Raw genomic sequence first — 18,139 nt, forward strand, 5'->3', positions numbered from 1 at the left:
TGAGAATGGTACAGAGAGAGAAAGCTGAATTACAGACGCAGGAAAAACCGCCAATGAGAATGGTACAGAGAGAGAAAGCTGAATTACAGATGCAGGAGAAACCGCCAATGAGAATGGTACAGAGAGAGAAAGCTGAATTACAGACGCAGGAGAAACCGCCAATGAGAATGGTACAGAGAGAGAAAGCTGAATTACAGACGCAGGAGAAACCGCCAATGAGAATGGTACAGAGAGAGAAAGCTGAATTACAGATGCAGGAGAAACCGCCAATGAGAATGGTACAGAGAGAGAAAGCTGAATTACAGATGCAGGAGAAACCGCCAATGAGAATGGTACAGAGAGAGAAAGCTGAATTACAGATGCAGGAGAAACCGCCAATGAGAATGGTACAGAGAGAGAAAGCTGAATTACAGACGCAGGAGAAACCGCCAATGAGAAAGCTGCAAATCTAAAACATTACATATTTAAAAGAACTGACCAGCGATAAAGCCGCTTCCCAGCACTGTTAGGCATCTTGTGGTTATCATGCATAGGGAGATATATATATAGTGCTATTTTGGAATGATATTGATATGATATTGTACTGGTATCAAAAATGTAAGATTACTGTTCGAGATTTCACCATTTCGAATCCACATACCGGTCACATAAACACGTAAGTTGAAAACTGTTTGCCCTCTTTAACCCTTCCATATCCTCATTTGCATATGCAAAGTAGGATTCGGTTTGGTATTCGGCTGAATATTCTACAAAGGATTCGGGGTTCGGCCGAATCTGAAAATAGTGGATTCATTGCTTCCCTAGCTACAACTCCCAGCAAAGTACACTATGAATGGTAATCCAGCATTTAGGTTCCTCTCCCCTGCACTCTCCCAAATGGGACAGGAGCAAATAGATCTGGTGCCTTGACTGTAAGTGCGGCTTGAAATGGGTGTAAAAAGCAATTTGATACAGTTGTGATTCACAAAACTTACCTGATACACTAAGAGATAAGTATAGAAATTACAGCTACTTATAGACCTATGCAACACAGGGCACATAGATAGGAGCTTTCCATTCTACCCACCAATAGCTACCAAATCATACAGGGGGCGCTGTTATATAGAAACCCAGCAATTGTCATAAACCTGACCATAAAGCAGCAAAAAGCTGTTTTAAAGGACAACTAATGTCTAAAACTGAAAATCATTATAAATGCTATATTTTGTGTACTGAATATAGATATAAACATGAACATACTGCACAAGCCTAGGGATTGAGAAACCTAATTAAAGTAATGATTTATGCTTTTTAGAGTTGTCCAATGGGGGCTGCCATGTTGTTACTTTGTTAGACCATCTTTTATAAGATTTGGCTCCTGCACATGCTCAGTTTGCTCTCGGCAGCTGTTGGGAGGCAGAGCTTAGGGATAAACCCAGTTTGTCTGTCAGAGGACAACTAAACAGCTGTCTGTCCCCCCTTTGAGGTTTGATTCCTGTTCACATCATGGGGCCAAAGTGGCACAATACTCTCCCTATGTAAGATAACAGCAAGATGCCTGCCATAGTTCTGGGAAGCTAATTGGTCAGTTCTCTTGCATCTGTGATTAGATTTCTGCTCAAGAGTAACCTTAGGGGCACAGTAGGACAGTTTTGGAGGGGGGTGGATCCCCTAAAAACACACCTGACGGCATAGTGGGTCAGTACTATAGAAATAAATGTACTTGGTACCAATTATGGAATTTCCCATAATGCAGTGGGCAATGTGTATATACTAATACCTACTGGTAATTACACACCGCATTGTGTGCCTCGCAGCAACACGCAGTAACGATAATAACTGAAGCCCCAATATGTAAATAGAAATGTGAATCAGTTCAAACCCATTAGATTAATGCGCAAACAGCCACCCAGACCGCAGGAGACAGGGCCCCGTGTGACTGGATTAGAGCAGACAGGGTGCGTCATGGGAAATTCACACAGCGAAATTCCACATGCACCGAGGGCAGAAAGTCACCGATAATATCAGCGTGTCACATGGTATTGCTCAGTCTGTCACCTGATCACAGGGTATGGAAAAGCGCAATATGACAGCCGCTTTGTGGTGCATAAAGGATAAATTGCAGCTTAGAATTACAACAAAAACATGAAAGGGGAACTAAACCCTCCATAAAACTGTCCCAGTACCCCCCTAGGTCTCAAAATCAGTTAAAGGGGATATTAACCCAGCCATGATGCTGCCCCACGGCGCCCCCTAGTTTTGCTATAGAAGCTGCCAAAAACCATCATTATAGATGCAAGGAAATTCCCCAATGAGAATTGTACTGATAAATAATCTCATTATAAATGCAAAAGAACTGCCCAGTGAGAATGCTTCTTTAACCAACACATGCAAGAGAATCCACCAATAAGAATACTGCTAACAAATAGGGATGCACCAAATCCAGGATTCGGTTCAGTATTCAGCCAGGATTCGGCCAAATCAACAGTCCTGACAAACCGAATCTGATGACTAATTAGCATAAATTAGCATAAATATTCCAAATATTCCAGATGCAAGGAATCTGACCAATGAGAATGCAGCTTTGCAGCACTGTGCCGGGCATCTTACCGTTACCTTAAACAGGGAGATTACGGAGCCACTTTGGCCGCATTATGATAGTAGAATCAGGAGGAAGGACAGACTGGTGATAAACTGGGTTTAACCCTTCCAACTCCAGTTGCAGGTCAGATTGGGACATCTGGGATTCTCATTGGAGGATTATTTTGCATGTTTGACAATGAGTAAAGTGATTGAGGGACAGTGTTTAGATACAATGCTGCTGGGGTACTGGGCCCTGCTGTACTGGATCCAATCCCACAATAACACAAACCCACACATTCCCCAAATAGTTTGCAGTGATGTTCCAGAGGTTCCCTGGATCGGCTGTTCCTCTGTATCCTGATGTTCCTTGAGGTTCTCATTGAGATCCGGTTCGGTGGATAAAGCGCTGAACGCGGCACTGATTGTTATTCCAACAGAGCTGTATCCCCAGTGCCTCTATATGACTGGAGACACATGCACTGTAGAATACACCCAGGCCTCACCGGCGGTCCCCCTGCTCCTCAGCATCTTCATTGGCCTCATCAGCTTCATATCCTCCTCCTCCTTCTTGTATAGGGCAACTCTAATCACCCCGAGGGGCACACATACAGTATAACCTGGTACTATACCCAGTTACATTATGGCAGCCCCACTTATACCCTTATTATATACAGTCTGGTCATTTCCCTATGGGACCCAAATTATATCCTTATAAACGGTGCTTAGTGATATCATCAGTTATAATCTGAGCTATATTGTAAAATATGAGGATATTAGAAGTCACCTCGGAGTTCCATGACGTATAATAGGTCTAATATCCTCGTGTTATACAACAGGGGGCACTTTATTTATAATATACATAGCCGGGCACAGTGCTGGGAATCAGCATTCTCACTGGGCAGTTCTTTTGCATTTATGATCAACTTATTTATCAGTACAATTCTCATTGGGGAATTTCCTTGCATCTATAATGATGTATTTTGGCAGCTTCTATAGCAAAACTAGGGGGCGCCGTGGGGCAGCATCATGGCTGGGTTTATATCCCCTTTAATGCTTTTTGAACAGGAGAAGTAAACAAAAGTTCAAGCAACTTTGCAATATACATCAAATGAAAAAATATGCAGCCTTTAAATGGTGCTTAATCAGGGTCGGACTGGGCCGCCAGGACAAATCCCAGTGGGCCCCGGCGGGCCATACCTGACCCTTGCTGCGCTCCCTCTGCCCAACTGCTCCTCCCCGGACGTATTAAATTTATGCGCGGTCAGGGGAGGGCGCCGGATGGGGGCCCCTGCGAGGGGGGGGGTTAGGGGACACGGCCGGCGGGGGCACCTGGTGGGCCCTGCAACCCCCAGTCCGACCCGGTGTTTAATGAAATAATCTGGTTTGGCACAGTTCTAAGCCCCGCCCCCTATTCCCCTGCTGATCTGGCTGACTACTGGCTGAGACTCAAATAAAATGTAACAGTAGTTGCCTCCCCTCAGCCTGCCTCCTCCCAATCCCACAATCCCCTTCTGCACACCTGATGTCACTAAGGAAAGGAACATCCCAGTACAATGCATTGTGGGTTATGTAGTTCCTGCATGCTGTCTGTAAGCTGTGGAGAAGTTGTTACAATTGTAACATCAGTGTTTTAGTCCCTCCTCCCCTGCCAGGATTTCTAATGATGCAGAAAGAGAAGAGCTGTTTCAGCATATAAACATGGGATTTATTCCTACTTTTTGAAGGAACAGATTACAGGGATAGGGATATTAGGGGTCTCTGTGTTGGGTGGGGCTCTTTAACAAATTTTGGTTCGGAAGCCGGAGATTCCATTGAATCAATTTTAAGTTAAATAACTTTCCTTCCCTCCCACCTGGGCTTTTGCGCATGTGGAATTTGTCACAATAGCCTAATTGGGGAGCCAACGCGCGGCGCCATGTGACAGCGAGATGATTAATAGGATAATGTATTTGCTATATTTCAAGCGCAGGCACTAATCACATCTCTCTTCCCGTGACAGTTCCTATCGGCGGGATTAACATCCCTTTGGCGCTCTCATTAACCGGAATTTTATTTGAGAAACCCCCCAATCCTGTATTGATAGGACTAAATGGGTCACTAAAGACCAAGTGATACATCCTCAGCCCATTCCCTACTGTGTCCAGGGCTCTTTATAGGGATGCAGAGATGCTGCCCCACGGCGCCCCCTAGTTTTGCTATAGAAGTTGCCAAAAAACATCATTATAGAAAATTCCCCAATGAGAATTGTACTGATAAATAAGTTGATTATAAATGCAAAAGAACTGCCCAGTGAGAATGCTGATTCCCAGCACTGTGTCAGGCCCCTTGCTGGTACCTTACATATAGAGATAATGATGGCATTTTCTCCCCTCATTATATGGCACAGGAATCAGACATGGGGATAAAGGGACAGACTTGTTCAGTGCTGGGAAACTGTGCTTATTGCTCCCAACTCCAATTGCAGGAACAGAGAACAGGGAGCCGGATTTACTCACATCAGCTGGGATTCTCATTGGAGGATTATTTTGCATATTAATGCAGCTGCTGGCTGTGGGGAGCTGGAAAAGGTACATTAAACAATGCGAAAAACTCTAAAACCCACATTACATTACAGGGCAACACAGAAACCAGTGCAGTCTGCATATTATAATTTTAATTATTAATCAGATTCTATGGAAGTCATTACCTGACATGCTGTTTTGATAATTTACTACGTTCCCTAAGCTCCGCCTCCCAAAAGAAGCCCAGAGCAAACAGAGCATGTGCAAGCCCTAAATCTTACAAAAGATGGTCTAACAAAGTAACAAGATGGCGCCCCCTCTGGACAACTCTGAAAGCATAAATCATTACTTTAATTAGGCTTCTCAACCTCTGAGATTGTGCAGTAAGTTCATAATATTTATATTTAGTATACAGAATACAGCATTTCTAGTGATCTTCAATTTTAGACTTCAGTTAGACTTCAATTTTAGACTTCAGTTCATACAGCCCTGATGTTGCTGGACTACAGCTCCCAGCATGCCCCAAACTTCATTATATGTTACATTATTGTGGGATTTGTAGCCCAGTAACAACTGAGTAACATTGGGTTGAGACGCGCTGGGCAGCAGGGTTTATATCCCCTTTAACATCTTCAATGCAAGGTCCATCAAGGACCCCTCTGCTTTGCATCGGTACCAATAAGATGACAGTCAGAGCCGTGTATGTATATAAAAGTTGGGTTATTTGTGCATAAAGCAAGTTCAGCTGGGGACTCAGTAAAAGGAATGAGGGCAACGGCCACTGTTTATCCCTAAGATATCGGACGGAACCAATCAGCCCGGGCCAGCTTCTCTTCCCTTGCCCTTGAGATCATTATTAGATCCCTTATAGTCGCCGAGTCTCAATCCCAGATAGGAAAACATGTTCCTTGTTGCTGTGGCCGCATCGTGTCTATGTGCAATGGCGCCTAATTAGCTGCCAGATAGCGCCGAGGTGCCTCCAGTTTGTCAAGATGACAGGCAATTAGTTGTAAAAACATCTCCAGCCTTTATTTACTGGGCCCAAACACAGACACAACTCTGCACATATCAGTAAACAGAGCCTGGGTTATGGGCTGAGACCAGCGTTTAACCCTATACTTGCCATGGAGTTTACACTCTACATTCAGATTCTATGTTTCCAGGTTACAAATAGACCTGGGGGGGGGGGGGGAAGTGCCGCCTCCCCGTCTCTATAGAGCAAGTATGGAACCCCTCCTTATCTGTAAAGGACAACTAAAGTATAAAAAAAAAATATGGCTAGAAATGTTTAGCTGTGAGTTCTGAGCTCCTGTACCAGCCCAAAGCTCTATAGAAATAAAGCCCCATGCCCCTGAAGGTGCCCCCAGTAGTTCCCCATCTTTTGCCCAACTACTGCACATGCTCAGTCTGCTCTTGGCTGATGTCAGAGACCTGAGCTTAGGGAGCGACTCACAATATTCTTCTTTCCCCTGCCTGCTTGCTCTAGTCTCTGTGTGTTCCCTATTAAACATGCATACAGGCCAACCAATCACAGTCCTGTCTGGCTGCCTCTTAAAAAACTAAAGTCCTGCTCTGACACTTTGAGCTTGGGGCGAGACTTTGCCTAATTCCTTATTGTGTGACTTTTCTTTCCACCTTTAAATGATTCCAAATACTGAGCTTTGTTACAAATATAAGTTACAAAGGTTGGAAACAGAGGCAGAAGCTGCGACAAAAGCTAAATACTGAGCTAAAGCTTGTTTTTATTGATATCCTGTAATAAACTGTGTATAACAGGGCAGCACTAGTTTATATGTACCTGTACCCATGATGCACCTGTGTCTCTGTGCCAATGGGATCATTTTATGATCCACATAGTTCTCTATAGAGGTCGAAGAGAAACTTATATAGACAAGAGAATTGACCTATGAGAAAGCAAATTAGATTCCCAGCACTATATCAGCCATTTTGATCTTATTTTACATATAGAGATAATGATGGCATTTTCTCCCGTCATTATATGGCACAGGAATCAGACATGGGGATAAAGGGACAGACTTGTTCAGTGCTGGGAAACTGTGCTTATTGCTCCCAACTCCAATTGCAGGAACAGAGAACAGGGAGCCGGATTTACTCACATCAGCTGGGATTCTCATTGGAGGATTTTTCGCATGTTAAAGCAGTCGCTGGCTGTGGGGATTTGGGGGAAAGTTTTATTGGGCAATATTGCTTTAAGAATACAGCCCTGATGTTGCTGGACTACAGCTCCCAGCATGCCCCAAGCTTCATTATATGTTACATTATTGTGGGATTTGTAGCCCAGTAACAACTGAGTAATGTTGGGTTGAGCCGCGCTGGGCAGCAGGGTTTATATCCCCTTTAAATCTAGAACACTAAATACCGATATCTGTCAGATTACAGAGGTCGATGTAGGATTCTCTTTGCATCTGGGCAGGGAAATTTCTAGGAAAGATGCATTTAGTGACTCTCGTGTCCCCACTTTATGATTATGCCCTGTACAGTGCTGAATACACATAGATAAATATGTAATAGGAGAATTCAATACAGGATTCTGCCCAACCAATCCGACGAGGGTTAATAATGAAACAGGCAAGTTCAAAGCCATTTGTTTCATATCTTATTTGTTGCAAAGACTTCAAATGCAGGAAGATCAAAGAGATTTATTCTGGTACAAATATTTGATACATCTCTCCCCCCCCCCCCAATACATTTGCTACAATGAATGCACATCAGTCAGCGTTGACAGTGGGTTGTCAGAACCAGCCTCTGGGCCACAGTGATAAACAAGAACCAAAGTGCAAAAATAAGTAGCTGAGAAATGGTACTCTGTGTCTGTACCAGCCCCTGAAGGATGTATAATACCCCAGAACCCACAGCAGGATAAATACAGTGCCAATATTATGTATAATACCCCAGAACCCACAGCAGGATAAATACAGCGCCAATTCCATGTATAATACCCCCAGAACCCACAGCAGGATAAATACAGTGCCAATATTATGTATAATACCCCAGAACCCACAGCGGGATAAATACAGTGCCAATTCCATGTATAATACCCCAGAACCCACAGCAGATAAATACAGTGCTAATTCCATGTATAATACCCCAGAACCCACAGCAGGATAAATACAGTGCCAATTCCATGTATAATACCCCAGAACCCACAGCGGGATAAATACAGTGCCAATTCCATGTATAATACCCCAGAACCCACAGCAGATAAATACAGTGCTAATTCCATGTATAATACCCCAGAACCCACAGCAGGATAAATACAGTGCCAATTCCATGTATAATACCCCAGAACCCACAGCGGGATAAATAAGTGCCAATTCCATGTATAATACCCCAGAACCCACAGCAGGATAAATACAGTGCCAATTCCATGTATAATACCCCAGAACCCACAGCAGGATAAATACAGTGGCCAATTCCATGTATAATACCCCAGAACCCACAGCAGGATAAATACAGGGCCAATTCCATGTATAATCCCAACCCACAGAAAAGGCCATCCATAACCCAACCCACAGCAGATAAATACAGTGCCAATATTATGTATAATACCCCAGAACCCACAGCAGATAAATACAGGGCCAATTCCATGTATAATACCCCAGAACCTACAGCGGGATAAATACAGGGCCAATTCCATGTATAATACCCCAGAACCCACAGCAGGATAAATACAGTGCCAATTCCATGTATAATACCCCAGAACCCACAGCAGGATAAATACAGTGGCCAAATTCCCAATGTTATAAATACCCAGAACACATGTAGGGTAAATAAAGTGCCAATTCCATGTATAATACCCAGAAACCACAGCGGGATAAATACAGTTGCCAATTCCATGTATAATACCCCAGAACCCACAGCGGGATAAATACAGTGCCAATTCCATGTATAATACCCCAGAACCCACAGCAGGATAAATACAGTGCCAATTCCATGTATAATACCCCAGAACCCACAGCAGGATAAATACAGTGCCAATTCCATGTATAATACCCAGAACCCACAGCGGGATAAATACAGTGCCAATTCCATGTATAATACCCCAGAACCCACAGCGGGATAAATACAGTGCCAATTCCATGTATAATACCCCAGAACCCACAGCGGGATAAATACAGTGCCAATTCCATGTATAATACCCCAGAACCCACAGCGGGATAAATACAGTGCCAATTCCATGTATAATACCCCAGAACCCACAGCAGGATAAATACAGTGCCAATTCCATGTATAATACCCCAGAACCCACAGCAGATAAATACAGTGCCAATTCCATGTATAATACCCCAGAACCCACAGGAGGATAAATACAGCGCCAATTCCATGTATAATACCCCAGAACCCACAGCAGGATAAATACAGTGCCAATTCCATGTATAATACCCCAGAACACATGTAGGGTAAATAAAGTGCCAATTCCATGTATAACATCTATAACATTTCCGGAGTGCTGCTGTTTTTTCATTTTATCCTGGATATTGTTTTACCCTGGCTGAGGGTTCAGCTTGCACCCGGGGCTACAACTAGCCGGTTTGTCCATTGTGTAGCACACCTTAATCAATTTGTTAATTCCATGTATAACATCTATGTCCTGTATGTTCGTCCCCGAGTCTAATTAAAAGCTGCCTGTGCTGCTCGTTAGGGCGAGTAGGTGCAGAGAGACCTAACGCTGCATGTCTCAATTTAATCTCACTGGAAATTCAGCTTTTATTATATATGTATAAAGCGGTGAAAAGATCATGTCATATTCACTCTTCAAATGTTACTTAATATACACTTAGGTGCCAATGTACCCTGGGTACTTTCATTTCCCGGCGTTACTGACCCTTTAATTTCCCATATAAATTCTGCTCGAGTTCCTGGTACATGGGCTGTAAAGATGTTCTGTAAATTGAGTATTTATGATCCCACGTGAGCGGCAGAATGAGCTCTCCCCGTGCTGCTTGGGCAGTAGATTTTATTGGAGCGGCGAGTACAGAGATCCAACATGAATAGAAAACAGACAGAGTGGTAAAACTTAAAGGGACAGTACAGTTACCTGCAGCTCCTAGTCCATCATAACTACATTTAGAATTTTATAGAATAGCCAATTCTAAGCAACTTTTCAATTGGTCTTCTTTATTTATTTGTTATCGTTTTTAAATTATTTGCCTTCTTCTGACTCTTTGCAGCTTTCAAATGGGGGTCACTGACCCCGGCAGCCAAACCCTATTGCTCTGTGAGGCTCCAGTTTTATAGTTAATTTTTATTCCTTACCTTTTTATTCAGCCCCCTCCCCTATTCATATTCCCATCTCTCATTGCAACTCTACCTTAGCAACTCCTTGGTTGCTAAGGAAATTTGGACCTTAGCAACCAGTAATATCAAACTGGAGAGTTGCCAAACAAAGTAAAATAATTAAAAAACCACAAATAATAAAAAATTAAGACCAATTGCAAAATGTCCCAGAATATTACTCTCTACATCATAGTAAGGGGATTGTAACACTAAAGGAGGGCTATGGAAGGCAAGTAGAAAGGTTGCTCCCGGGCCTGCCTTCACAGAAGCAATCACTCATTTCCAAGAGACAAATTCAAAGGGCAAATAAAGTCTTTGGACAAGAGGCAAATGAATAGAGGGGAAGGGAAAGGAGGGGGCGGAGACAAATGCAGGGCCTGCATTGGAGAAGAAGAGTTACTAGTGTGACTAGTAAGTCACCCTAAAGTCATCATGGAGTCTGGCTCGGACCCATGACTTGGCCATAGGGTAACTCAACAGCATCTCAAATCTACATCCCCCACATTGGGCAAGCGTGCCCCCATCCATCTCCTGCATGTACAGAGCTGGGGGCACAGCTGCAGAGCGCACAGGCCGTGAGCGAGTAGTGACGCACGGAGCTGCAATTACTCTGCATCTGTGATTTATAGCAGCTTCTCTGCTAAAGGGGCCGGGACCCATCACTTGGTAGCAATCAGCCTATGTGCCACGCAGGGGCCACGCTAACGACAGTGACCCTGCTGCCCCCCCATTAATTTCATGTGATATTTGTGCCCAGTAATGAGAATAACCAGGGAGAGCAAGTCATACATACATACATGATCTGATCCCGTGTCGCTCCACGTGCCTCCCATAATCTGCCCACGGTTAACTGCCACTGTCTGTTGTGACTTCTGCCTCCCTGTTAAAGGGGATATAAACCCAGCCATGATGCTGCCCCACGGCGCCCCCTAGTTTTGCTATAGAAGCTGCCAAAAAAAACAATTATAGATGCAAGGAAATTCCCCAATGAGAATTGTACTGATAAATAAGTTGATTATAAATGCAAAAGAACTGCCCAGTGAGAATGCTGATTCCCAGCACTGTGTCAGGCCCCTTGCTGGTACCTTACATATAGAGATAATGATGGCATTTTCTCCCCTCATTATATGGCACAGGAATCAGACATGGGGATAAAGGGACAGACTTGTTCAGTGCTGGGAAACTGTGCTTATTGCTCCCAACTCCAATTGCAGGAACAGAGAACAGGGAGCCGGATTTACTCACATCAGCTGGGATTCTCATTGGAGGATTTTTCGCATGTTAAAGCAGTCGCTGGCTGTGGGGATTTGGGGGAAAGTTTTATTGGGCAATATTGCTTTAAGAATACAGCCCTGATGTTGCTGGACTACAGCTCCCAGCATGCCCCAAGCTTCATTATATGTTACATTATTGTGGGATTTGTAGCCCAGTAACAACTGAGTAACGTTGGGTTGAGCAGCGATGCATTGTGGGTCACACATGCTAATAAGCCCCTAGCATGCAGTGTGTATGTTGTGCCCGTGTGTGTGGCTTCTCTCTGTTACTCGTGACCCAGCTGGAATGAAGCCGCACAAACACTTTTGTTTTGGGAAGAGTCTCTGATGTTGGAATCTCCGGCCACGTCCCGCTCGCTGGGTGCTGCCGCCAAACAAATTCAGGATTTCCTGTCGGACTCCCTGTGTTTTTCCAAGTGGAATGTGAGCGGGAATAGGAGTCGCGGGAATGTGCTGGGCCGCTGATAAGGACAAGTGGGGGGCGTCGGAGCTGCTTTCAGGCCAAGGGGTGGGGCTCCGTTATTAATGGGGGGTAGAATTAACATAGGGTTAAATGCCTAGTGGATGTGTATGGGCGGCACACTGCGCATATTTTAAAATCAGAAATTCAAATTAACCATTATCTGTCCCAGATGCCGCCTCACTGGGTCCCCGGTTTGAGAAGGGTTAAATATGATACCCACGTCTCTGCCCCAGATGCCGCCTCACTGGGTCCCCGGCTTGAGAAGGGTTAAATATGATTCCCACGTCTCTGCCCCAGATGCCGCCTCACTGGGGTCCCCGGCTTGAGAAGGGTTAAATATGATACCCACGTCTCTGCCCCAGATGCCTCACTGGGGTCCCCAGCTTGAGAAGGGTTAAATATGATACCCACGTCTCTGCCCCAGATGGCGCCTCACTGGGGTCCCTGGCTTGAGAAGAGTTAAATATTATACCCACGTCTCTGTCCCAGATGGCGCCTCACTGGGGTCCCTGGCTTGAGAAGGGTTAAATATGATACCCACGTCTCTGCCCCAGATGCCTCACTGGGGTCCCCAGCTTGAGAAGGGTTAAATATGATACCCACGTCTCTGCCCCAGATGGCGCCTCACTGGGGTCCCTGGCTTGAGAAGAGTTAAATATGATACCCACGTCTCTGTCCCAGATGGCGCCTCACTGGGGTCCCCGGCTTGAGAAGGGTTAAATATGATACCCACGTCTCTGCCCCAGATGGCGCCTCACTGGGGTCCCCGGCTTGAGAAGGGTTAAATATGATACCCACGCCTCTGCCCCAGATGGCGCCTCACTGGGGTCCCTGGCTTGAGAAGAGTTAAATATTATACCCACGTCTCTGTCCCAGATGGCGCCTCACTGGGGTTCCCGGCTTGAGAAGGGTTAAATATGATACCCACGTCTCTGTCCCAGATGCCGCCTCACTGGGGTCCCCGGCTTGAGAAGGGTTAAATATTATACCCCCGTCTCTGCCCCAAATGGTGCCTCACTGAGGTCCCCGGCTTGATAAGGGTTAAATATTATACCCATGTCTCCAGCTTCCGAGGGACTCATTATGGAAATGCAGCTAAACGCGCACACAGATTGGCCGGTAATTGGCCGCGCCGTTGCCGTTTTGCTGCCAAAGAACAAATGTCTGGGTCCCTTTCCAAATCTCTTAATTGGCAAAGCGATGCCCTGAGTGAGAACCAGCGCCGGTGGCACCAGGTACTGCTCCAACGGAGCGTCTCATCCATTAACTCAACAAAGTCAAGATTAAAGGGGAACTTCACCGTATCATTAACAATCAAAAAGAGCCAATGGCTTAGTTTCTGTAAAAATGGCCCCTTTATTGGAGCTCCCTATAGATCCTCTCAGGTCCCTGTCTGGGTTTCAGATGAGGGGTGGGTGTGTCCTAACGGTCCCTGCCAGAAGCACAGTAGGAGGGGGAGAGCCAATCACAGCCCTGCAGTCACACAAGCACAGACAGGCTTCATCCCTATCAGGTCAGCCTAGCTGCTTAAATAAACCCAATAGGGCTGTTCTGCCCCAATAAGGGGTAATTATATCTTAGTTGGGATCAAGTACAGGTACTGTTTTATTATTACAGAGAAAAGGGAATCATTTAACCATTAAATAAACCCAATAGGGCTGTTCTGCCCCAATAAGGGGTAATTATATCTTAGTTGGGATCAAGTACAGGTACTGTTTTATTATTACAGAGAAAAGGGAATCATTTAACCATTAAATAAACCCAATAGGGCTGTTCTGCCCCAATAAGGGGTAATTATATCTTAGTTGGGATCAAGTACAGGTACTGTTTTATTATTCCAGAGAAAAGGGGATCATTTAACCATTAAATAAACCCAATAGGGCTGTTCTGCCCCAATAAGGGGTAATTATATCTTAGTTGGGATCAAGTACAGGTACTGTTTTATTATTACAGAGAAAAGGGAATCATTTAACCATGAAATAAACCCAATAGGGCTGTTCTGCCCCAATAAGGGGTAATTATATCTTAGTTGGGATCAAGTACAGGTACTGTTTTATTATTACAGAGAAAAGGGAATCATTTAACCATTAAATTAACCCAATAGGGCTGTTCTGCCCCCAATAAGGGGTAATTATATCTTAGTTTGGATCAGGTACAAGGTACTGTTTTACAAATACAGAGAAAAGGAATATATTTTTGAATTATTTGCTTATAATGGAGTCTATGGGAGACGACCTTCCTGAAATTCAGAGCTTAACGGGTTTCTGGATACCGGATTAGCCCTGATGCAGACACTGACCCCCGGTGCTATAACAATGCTGCCGGGTTCTGCACCATGCTACTGATCCGGTACTGTATATACAGTATATATTAGTGTGTGTATATAACAAGGGTATGAAGGGAGCGATGGCCCGGGGTCAGCTCATTAGTACGGAATCCTGGGGAAACGGCACAATATATTCCTATCCATGTGATTAGACCCGGTGTATAAGTACCTGCCCATTAAATGTTATTATTCTCATAAGATCAGGTTCTTGCTCAGGTTCTGGTACAGACAACGGATTGCCGAGTCTGGGCCGGCCTGACCCCATTAAGAGCTGCTTGTTTGTCTCCCTATAATGAGTGGGCAGCTGATAGAATGAGCCCCCCCCACAGCGGGTCTCTAGGTACTGGTGCCGAGGCAGAATAAGTGGCGGCGGCGGATCTAGAGGTGACAAAATGAAGGGAAATGTGTGTTGGAGCGGCGCTGACCCATAGCTGCCAGTCAGGGAATCAGTGGGCATGGCGCGGGGGGCACCTGGGGTCCTTGTTAGAGACAGACGAGGCATTAGAGTCCCAGCAGCTGACAGAAAGTGACAGCAGAACCATGAGAGAGAGCGCCAGTGTCATACGGGCTGCCAGTGCCGGGGCTCATTTATAGGGGAATCTGTAATACATTCATGTTGCTTTTCTCAAACAAAACCTTCTCCCCCCCAGCTTCAACAGCGGGGTACAAATACCCTGCACAAGTACCCCCCAGCCTACCCACCAATATAAACTGCCCCCTACACTTCAATAGGGGGGTACAAAAACCCTGCACAAGCACACCCCCAGCCTACCCACCAATATAAACTGCCCTCATGCTTCAATAGGGAGGTACAAATACCCTGCACAAACATACCCCGGTCTACCCACCAAAATTACCTCTCCCCCATGAAGAAATACCAGGCAAATACACCCCCCCCCAGCATTCCCACCAAATAACCTCCCCAATCCTTATAAAAACTCCAGCGATGCACTATAAATCCCTGAGAATTTAGCCCCCCCCCCCCCCCATCTATTCCCAGGCACGGAATTACCTGTCCCCAGCCTGAGACTCCAGGGGGCTCAGTGTGATAATAAATATATTTATATATATACATTTCTAAATCTAGTATAACCCTCACTGAGACACCCTATTAGAATCCTGTACGGATGCCATACAACCTAACCCCCCCCCCCCCCAGAAGGCTCTCATTGGAGGATTTTTCGCATGTTAAAGCAGTCGCTGGTTGTGGGGATTTGGGGGAAAGTTTTATTGGGCAATATTGCTTTAAGAATACAGCCCTGATGTTGCTGGACTACAGCTCCCAGCATGCCCCAAGCTTCATTATATGTTACATTATTGTGGGATTTGTAGCCCAGTAACAACTGAGTAACGTTGGGTTGAGCCGCGCTGAATACACGGCTATTCCCAGAATCCTCTGCGCGTTGGGTCAGTGACTATACATATACGTATATACACACAGGAGGAGCTGCCCCCCACCGCACGTATTGCGCTTATATTTATGTTTCCCATCACACAGATCCCAGCGCTGAAACCCATTGTTTCCTATGGAATCATTAAGCTGCGCCGGTATCGCTCTCCGGAGCCCGTTTCACAAGCGACATTTCTTCTCCCGGTACTTTATAAATATCCGCTTTACTTGAAATTTCTATAACAAGACATTCCATTTTTAACAATGGCAGAATATCTGCTTAATTAAAAGGAGAAGCCGTTCCATTAGTCGTATCTGGGGTGGCTTTTTGCCACCACTGGGGCCCCTGCCCATCCTTACCGGGGCCCCTGCCCATCCTTACCGGGGCCCCTGCCCATCCTTACCGGGGCCCCTGCCCATCCTTACCGGGGCCCTGCCCATCCTTACCGGGGCCCTGCCCATCCTTACCGGGCCCCTGCCCATCCTTACCGGCGCCCCTGCCCATCCTTACCGGGGCCCCTGCCCATCCTTACCGGGGCCCCTGCCCATCCTTACCGGGGCCCCTGCCCATCCTTACCGGGGCCCCTGCCCATCCTTACCGGCGCCCCTGCCCATCCTTACCGGCGCCCCTGCCCATCCTTACCGGGGCCCCTGCCCATCCTTACCGGGGCCCCTGCCCATCCTTACCGGGGCCCCTGCCCATCCTTACCGGGGCCCCTGCCCATCCTTACCGGCGCCCCTGCCCATCCTTACCGGGGCCCCTGCCCATCCTTACCGGCGCCCCTGCCCATCCTTACCGGGGCCCCTGCCCATCCTTACCGGGGCCCCTGCCCATCCTTACCGGCGCCCCTGCCCATCCTTACCGGGGCCCCTGCCCATCCTTACCGGCGCCCCTGCCCATCCTTACCGGCGCCCCTGCCCATCCTTACCGGCGCCCCTGCCCATCCTTACCGGCGCCCCTGCCCATCCTTACCGGGGCCCCTGCCCATCCTTACCGGCGCCCCTGCCCATCCTTGCCCAGTATCTGCTAATCCCTAATGGGATGGGTAGGGGTTGAAAGGGTGAATACATTGTATATATTGTACATGGCGTTTGTGAGTAACACAGAGGTAACACAGAAGCCAATAGCCAAGGCCCGTGCCGCCCGTGTATCTGCAGGAAAGCTATTAGAAGCGGGTACCAACCCATAAGCACTAAATCTAATTGGGACGGAAACTCTTCACAGACTCTGCGATATCTGCTGTGCAGTAATGTGATTGGATGGGGCCCCTGCTGGCAATTCTATCCGTGCCAAACACTGAACATTAATATCCAGATGGCACCGAAATCTCTGTTCTGTGCCCGATAATGAGAGCAAGGGGTGGTACGGCCGTGTGTGGGCGGCGCTGGGGATAAGGGCAATTCTAAACATGTTCCTTTGGGTCTAAACACCAACAATATTGCCCGATGTATTCCTGGGAAAGGGAGTCCATTGCTTGACCATGGGATGAGAGCAGCCCAAACGGCATCTAAGAGCTGAACTGAGAGCTGAACTCTTCTATCCCAAAACTGGTGCAGCAGTGGATCTGCAGTATCAGCCATTAATCATAATAAAACCACAGGTTTAGCTTTCCCTTTAATGAAACACGAACAAACGTGCTGCAGCCTAGACAGAAAGTGTTAAGGCAGACAGTAAATCCCAGCAGCGGCAGTGCCCAGAGGGCTGGGGGGCACACAGACTCTCCGTGCCATACAGATACATGTGATTTAGCACTGCGCGATGGTACAACTAAGCCTCAAGTCTCCCCCAAGGCACCGACTAACTGCCGCTTCGGCCGGTGGATTTATTCTTAGGAGCCGCTGTTTGCTCAGAGCTCAGTGCCAGTTTGTTTATAACCTGTGGGCAAGTGGGAAGCTTGGGCGGAACAGTAAAACCCCAAATGCACCTCCACGGCTTCCACTACTGCTCATTAGCCACACAGAAATGCTCTACTCATGTATTGGCCTGAAACGTTGGGCAGATTTCCCAGAGACTGGGGGGGATTTAGTGACATGGTCCGAACAGTAGTAACAGCAGGACGGTGCGGAAGCTGGGCAAATCCATGGCCGAAGGCAGAGTTCCGCTGGGCAAATCCATGGCCGAAGGCAGAGTTCCGCTGGGCAAATCCATGGCCGAAGGCAGAGTTCCGCTGGGCAAATCCATGGCCGAAGGCAGAGTTCCGCTGGGCAAATCCATGGCCGAAGGCTGAGTTCCGCTGGGCAAATCCATGGCCGAAGGCAGAGTTCCGCTGGGCAAATCCATGGCCGAAGGCAGAGTTCCGCTGGGCCAATCCATGGCCGAAGGCA

General features: G+C 46.6%; 1 protein-coding gene and 1 non-coding gene across 5 annotated transcripts in view; both read right to left on the reverse strand.

Moving 5' to 3' along the window:
- Positions 1 to 18,139, reverse strand: part of pde2a (phosphodiesterase 2A) — a 267,569-nt gene that overhangs the window by 105,796 nt on the left and 143,634 nt on the right.
- Positions 2,987 to 3,053, reverse strand: mir139 (microRNA mir-139). Its single transcript, NR_049584.1, has one exon. It is a non-coding gene; the product is annotated as a microRNA mir-139 (primary transcript).

This window comes from Xenopus tropicalis, chromosome 2, assembly GCF_000004195.4.
Source record: "Xenopus tropicalis strain Nigerian chromosome 2, UCB_Xtro_10.0, whole genome shotgun sequence".
NCBI lineage: Eukaryota > Metazoa > Chordata > Amphibia > Anura > Pipidae > Xenopus > Xenopus tropicalis.